We start from the raw sequence: 5,504 nt of genomic DNA, 5'->3' as shown, positions 1-5,504 counted from the left end.
ATCCCCATTTTACTGTATTTTGCTAAGTGTGTGTTATCTATTGACTAGAATTAGCATTTCCTTATATATATATAAAATATACATATGCACAAATATGTACATATATTTATAGGCTAAGCTCATTTAAAGTATCATTTAAATCTATGTTATATACTGTGTTTTGGTTTTTATATACTCAGATTAACTTTTCCTATTAAACATTATTGTTTCTCAGTACCATGACTTTCTCATGTTGCTGCTGAGTGGTGTAAATGTTTGGGTTTTTTACAATTCCAGAGACTATTTTACATTGAAACTTGTGCAGAGTTTAGATGCAAGTGTGTACAAACTGCTTGCACTGGCACCCAGCTTTCATTCAGTGGTTCCAATCGGAAATATTAGTAAGTCTTAATGAAGCTAAAATGTTCATTGTTGCAGGGCTGGCAACGTTTTTCTGTGATCGTTTTTGATGGGAATTGCGTAGCTAGCGCAGCTGTGTCTCCTTTGAAGATGCCAGACAAGTTTCTCTCTGTGGTGGCAGCTTTGTGTGGGTCAGTCTGTTAATATCATGTAGCTAAAATAAGAAATCTCTTCCAACTTAAATGGCAGGTTTAGGGGCCAGTGACAGAGAACACAGTGTGTGGCTGCAGAGGTTACCAGGATGTGCATGCAGATGGGTTGTTCCAGTGCTCTCGGTGATCAAAACCAGCTCCCACTTGCCAGTGATATGGTGGAAAACTGGGGACTAAGCAGTCCTGATCCTTCTCATGTGGCTTCTCTAGCAGAAGACAGACCCTGCTTTTTTTGGACTGCCCACAACAAGCAGTTCAGAGAAGTAGCCTGGGGAGAAAAGGTGCGAGTTTCTCTCTGTTGTTTTCCTGGGTTTTCACTGTTAACTGGCAGAATTTCTTTCTTCCAGTTGACTCCTGCCACCTTTGCTGGTGCCACCTGGCTGCACAGCGCCGGCCCTTGCCAGGTGTCTGTAGGAGACCAGATTCTGGTGGCCTTCACCAACCTCCACTATCTGTGTTAATCTCAAAAGGCACAAGGTGACCTTCACTCCATGCAAGCATGGATAACTGGATTTAGCTATTCATGATTCCTTACTCAAAGGATTGTAGAGATTTGGTCTTATTTTCTTAAATTTTCCTCTGGAAGTACTCATCTGTGAGGAGTGAAACAAGGTGTGGTGGCTGCACTTAGCACATCCTTCCTCCAGCTGGAAAAACCCTACGAGAGGGACCAGCTCCCTTCCCACCAGTGTCATTAGTGTATGTCACACTCTGCCTGCTGCCCCTTTCTTTTTCTTTGAGCCCTGTGTGTCCTCACCATTCCCTGGGTGAAGGAGACGCTCCCTGCCTCTGATAAGCCCTTTCCTTTTCCCCTTTTTCCTGAGTTTTCAGGAGCAGGAAGAGGTTCTGCTGCCAGCAGAATGTGCTGGGGAGTTTGCATGGGGTCAGACACTGAAAAATGGGTGGGATATGGGCAGAACAAATGGCAAAAAGTCATGAAGTTCTGTGTAGACATCTACTTTGTTCAGCCAGATGCTTTTTTTTTAGATTCCCCCTCCTCCCCTTGTTTGTGTGGCAGACTGAAACTTGGAGATACCTGGAGTCCAATAAATAGGTTTCTCCATATCAAGAGTAACAGCCTGTGCACCATGGTCTTTTATTGAGGTAAATTGCCTGGTTCTGTCAGCTTAGAGCAGAGGATCCTTAAAATACATGTAACAGGACCCTGCTGTAGTGGCACATGAGAGGGCTTTTAGGTGTTATCTCTTATTCTTTTGCAAAGCAATAAAAGTTGGAAATATAGCTGAAACTGAATGATAGATGAAACTTCGATGCAGTAAAACTTTATTGAGGGTGTGATACCTAGACCTTTGTTGTCATTGATAATAAAAGCAGCAAAAATAGTCAGGTGTTTGCGTCATTTAACTGCAGAGGAATTTTCATTGCTCTAGTTCAAAGCTAATTTCTGCAACTGCAACCAGTTCTCATTTAGCCTGTGCTGGGGAGGGACTATCAGATACTACTGTAAACCAACCACTCGTTAGCATATCAAAGGCTGCTACAGCTATTTTATCTGGACTGGAATTCTGTACAGAAAGTGCAAACTCTCAGATATTTCACTTCTGCTTGGCTATTAGCAACGCGTGATTATGTTGGGAAATGCAGTCATGGAAAATAGCTCTTTGTGGTGTTTTATGACTGCTGTTACTTTGTTTCAGCTGCCCATCCTTGAAAATCCAGCTGGGTACGGGAAAGGGAGCTGAGCGTGACCCTCATTCTTCAGTGCGAGAGAAAACATGCCTGCAGACAGGATGAGAAGCCACAACTCCTTTTGCATCCTGGGTTCTCCCATCCATCATGCCCCTTGGGATACAGGGTGTCCTGCTGGCACGTGACCCCCAGAGGCGGAGGGAAGATGGTGCTACTCAGGTCTACCACCTACTTTTATCCTAGACCAAAAAATTACACTGGAAAACATAGTTGCCTGGCACATCTGCACAGGATGTTACTAAATGGCACTAAAGGAGTTGGGACAGAGGTTTGCTTGGTTGAAACACATACTTGCATAGAGGTGTTGGGATCACTTAAGTCACATGCTGTTCTTCATTTATTTGGATATACCTGAGCACGTTAAAGCGATTCTGGGTGGTAGGGGAGGGGCAGAGTGCTGTGGATGGCCATGGGGTAAGAGCCTGGGTCTGGGCAGATGCCTTAGAGGCTGTCCCACATTAGTGGGATGGGACAGTGAGGTAAGGATGGGCTTAATCAGGCCTGATAGATCTTGTGCTGTTTGCACTGCCTATGCCTGAAACCAGCCACAAAAATGAGACATAAAACTCTGCATCCACACACTCCCAGCAAAGCCCTGACTCCAAACTTGCATGTGAAAGGCAGCACCTTTCAGGCCTGAAAACAGGAAGCATTTTGCATTTTCTGGTTACCTGCTGGTGAAAACCACCCCTTGTTTCCTTTGTGAGACTGTTTTCACATAGATCCTGCATACTAGAGACATAAACAAGCAAAGGCAAGCAGTGAAGGTCAGATAGTATTGCAGATCCAAGGGCTTGACTTTTCCCTTCTTGTCTGCTTCCTTAGACTTTGATGGCTTGATGTTTTCTAGATGAATGATAGCATACCTTCCAACAAGAGGAAGAGGGTAAGGGAAAAGGAGCCTCCTCTCTAGCAAGAAGTGCTCCTCTTCTCACTTGAAACAGCTTCCCCAACAGAAACCCCAGGTCCGGAGAGCTTTTAGGTAAACTCAGGTGAGGGCTGAAGGGATGCAGGCAGATGCCCCGGTGAACATCACTGTCCCTACCTGGTTTTGAGGAGACGGCCCCGGCTTCATCCCAGGCTCAGGAGGGCGACTGGATCCTGGCACAACCCAGGGACAGATTTCCTGCTTGAAATTCTGAGTTCATGAACCCAAGGCCACAAACCACAGAAAAGCAAAGCAAGCCTAACACTGCCTCATCCTAGCACTCTGCAGCTTCTGTGAGAGGAGGGCTGTCATTTGTCAAGTTTGGCAAGTCGTCAGTCGCTGTTTTTCTGCAGTTTCCCACCCTTTACCCTATTTTATTTGATTTTTTTTTAGCCCAATAATGCTTCCTGTTTGAAAACCTCGTTTCTGGTGTTTGCAGACAGAACAGCTTTGCTTATTAAGGGTTCCCAGGAGGATTAAATTTACTTCTCCCATGTTTTGGAGTGCAAGTCAAAGATACTGATTTTTTTTTTTTTTTTTTTTTTTTTTTGCAGCAACTAGTCAAAAAAATCCCCCAACCCAACCCTAAAATCCCAAAGCAGTCTAAGAACAGGAAAGTCCATAAAACATGTCAGGCCACAAACAGGAAATAAATAAGGCTAAAAATAAGAATCTGTAAATTGCCTTGCAAAGGTTGCTCTAACTGCTGATAAAGGGCTCTTTAAATATACCAAGACTGCAAAGGCAGCTAGGAAATGAGTGAGAATGCTGATGAGAAGGGTATAAAAGGGGCAGATGGGGATGATGAAGATGAAGCAGAGAAGCTCAGTGATTTCTTTGTGGCTATTTTTACAGCTGAAGCTGCTGGCCATCTGTCACACTCTGCAGTGGATCAGCCAGAGGAATCAGAACAATTGGAAGTAAAAAGGTAACGTGGAATAAAGAGGTAGCAAAAGTAAATGAAAGTGAGTGAAGCGACTAGGTAACAGGAGGTATAAGGTCAAACAGATAAAGTGGTTGTTAATAAGTGAGCAGGGCCAGGCGGCACTGACCCAGGGGACCCAAAGGAGCGCTCAGCCCAGCAGTACGGGGAGCTGCCGTACCCAGCTGTGTTCACATGCACAGCCAGCCCATCACACCACATAGACTCACTGAGACACGCTGAGCCATCATTGATGGATCTCTGAAGTCATTGACTTGAGGTGGTAGCTGAACACCAGCAGAATCTGAGGGCACAAAAAGCTAAAGTAGGTCAGCGTAAAGTAGACAGAAAATAAATACTTAAAAGGCACAGGTGGTGACCTTTCTGCCACCATGGGTTGCGGACACTGTATCTGCAGGTTCAAAAAGATATTAGGCAGATTCAGGGATACAAATGCATGACAGAGATGTAACAACAGGCTGAGAAAGTGGGGGTGCTGGGGGAAGGGGCTGTAAAAGGAGACAGGTCCCCAAGGTAGCCCCTTGTGTTGCAGCCCCTGGTACAGAGCCTGGGGCTGGAGGGACAACCTGGGCCAGGGGACATTTCTCACCTTCTGAACTCATTGACCTGCTTTGTTCAACAGCAGCATGGGCTGAAAGGTGATGCCTGGCACGTGTGTACATAGCGTGTCTTGCACGCCCTAATTATGCCCAGGCTGTTCATAAACCATTGAGAGGCCAGGTAAGGTGCTGTACACTGGGCTCTTTATTGTTTATGTAAAAACAGTCTCATAAAAAAAGCAAACAAAACAAACAAAAAAAAAGGGGGGAAATTTTTGCAAGCTCCAAAAACACAAAATGCTTCCTGCTTTTGCGTCCAAAAGGTGCTGCCTCTCACACAGAAGCTCCAAAGAGCAACCTCTGGAGAGCAAAGTCTATTCCTCTCCTCTCCATGAAAAGCAAACCAAGACAACAGCTCCCACCCTCCCTCTCCTAGTGGAAGCAAACCAGCTTGTGAAGGACCTGGGCCTTACTTGCGTCCCTCTGTCCCCAAACCTGGGGCAGTGTCCCTCATGGTACCTGCCAAGGTGGGCGACACCAAAGGGAGCATAAAGAAAATACCTGCCCAGCTGCCGGCCCAAACACACCAGAGATTTCCCCAGGGCAGCTGGGAGACTTGCAGGGCCAGATAAGGTGGAAAAGGAAAAAAAGGGCACTGAGAGGAGTAAGAAATTTTGCTCAGTACTCCAGTAGAGGGCTCTGGAGGGACCAGCACTGTTTTTGGCGGGCATATATGGCAACAGAGAATGTTCTTTTTTAAAATTTTGTTTTATTTATCAGAGTAATGTCTGACATATTTCAGTGGGGTCCTTTATGCATAGAGATCTTTTTAT

Source organism: Streptopelia decaocto (genome assembly GCF_964273445.1).
Source record: "Streptopelia decaocto genome assembly, chromosome: 6".
Taxonomy (NCBI): Eukaryota; Metazoa; Chordata; class Aves; order Columbiformes; family Columbidae; genus Streptopelia; species Streptopelia decaocto.
The sequence above is the reverse complement of the archived record's forward strand: the minus strand, read 5'-3'. Positions refer to the sequence as shown.